A 1,672-nucleotide genomic window follows, 5' to 3' on the forward strand; every position below is an offset into this window, starting at 1 on the left:
TGTTTGGTAACTCTGTGAGTTGCCAGAAAGTGATCTGCCCACTCTTTTCCTAGTTCTGTAATACATACTTAATAATAATTATTTAAAAACTGAATCAAAAACATGATGCTGATTGGTGTGCAACTTCACCCAGGCAATCTTCTTCCATTACCCTCTTTTAAACTAGCTAAGGTGCCATAGCAGCCAGCATCACATTTTAGTATTGTTCTGAAGCACACACTGTTCAGCTTATTCTTGCACTGTGTGATCCTGGTTACAGTTTACAGCCACCTATATGTATGTGTGTGTGTGTGTGTGTGGGGAGATAAACCAAACATGCTTGCAATGAAAGTTAGAAAAGCATACAGTCACTGCCCCCTTGTGTTTTTTTCCCCAAATTTACAGAGCAGTCTCCTTTTGTGCACGTGGTTTGGTTGTTGCCATTTTCTGAGGACAACTAATTCTCTATTTTAGTAGCTAAACCTTCGCTGCAATTTCAAGTGAAATGAACAGCAAAGGATCTGGTCATTCAGCTCTCCCTGTGGTGAGATGCAGCAATGGCAATCGCCAGAAAGATGCTTGGGAATGGCTTCTCATCAGTAGATCTAATAAGGAGATTAAGGATTGAGATTTTTATTTGGCTGGTACTCCGCATGTGTGGATTCTCCTTGCACATCCAGCTACCTTTGCTTATATTTACTTTTAAGAATGGAACGTAGTTGACCCAATTCTTTGCTTTTGTTTTCAGTATGAAAACATCATACTTTCTTCATTGGTGTGGCTAAATGAGTGTTGCGAAACAGCAATTGAGTAAACTGGTCCTTCATCTGAGGATCAAGAAAGACCAAGGAACATTTGCTAACTGTCAAAGATACTCTTTATGTGTAAGACAAGACAATATAGTAGGGGTGTGGGAGATAATCTGAGATTGATCCCAACAGAGAATAAATGGTGATGATTGTTACCTTTGGCAGTTCTCTGTCCCTCCCTCCTTCCCTCTCCCTCCTTCACACAAAGGGATGCACATATTGAAGGAAGTACAGCCTTAGGACAAGACCATTGTGATAATGTCTTTGCTGGCCCCCAAGGAAGGTTTCTTTCCCTCATGTAATGTTGATGCTGGATCTGAAGATTGTTATTTTCCCATGTTTCTTAAAGATGATTTTCTCTGGGTATTGTTTGCTACTGTGATTTGCTCCACTTAATTCGTACTGTTTTGGTTATCATAAGTAATACGTGCGGCTCTTCAAAGTGAGGTTGGACAAGAACAATAAACCCAGGCTCCAAAATTACATGACTCAGTGACGAAGCATAATTCTTATGCACTGATTCAAACATAGCTGAGGTTTTCAGATCACTGGAATAGTCCAGTCATCTCTCAAACTTTACTTTACTGAAAGCTCCCTTTACTTGACGTTCCATCAAGGTTTGATCCTTGCATCCCCTTAAGCCATATGAGATCATTGCTATTAGTCTTTTTTTTTCTTCTTTTTTTTTTGAGAAGTGCTTTACTTCGAGTGTGGAAGAAGTATTATTATGGATTAAATTATAAGATTCCGATCTGGACAAGTCCAGGACAGATGATAGAAGGGATATCTAGGGGAGTTAAATTGGATAAAGTTTCATATAAAGAATTACTTTTGCCGGTAGGACAAGACTGGCAACTTAAATCTCTGGGAGATCTGAAACAAGA

Source organism: Protobothrops mucrosquamatus, unplaced genomic scaffold, assembly GCF_001527695.2.
Source record: "Protobothrops mucrosquamatus isolate PMUCROS unplaced genomic scaffold, P.Mucros_1.0 scaffold1422, whole genome shotgun sequence".
In the NCBI taxonomy this organism is placed as follows: Eukaryota; Metazoa; Chordata; class Lepidosauria; order Squamata; family Viperidae; genus Protobothrops; species Protobothrops mucrosquamatus.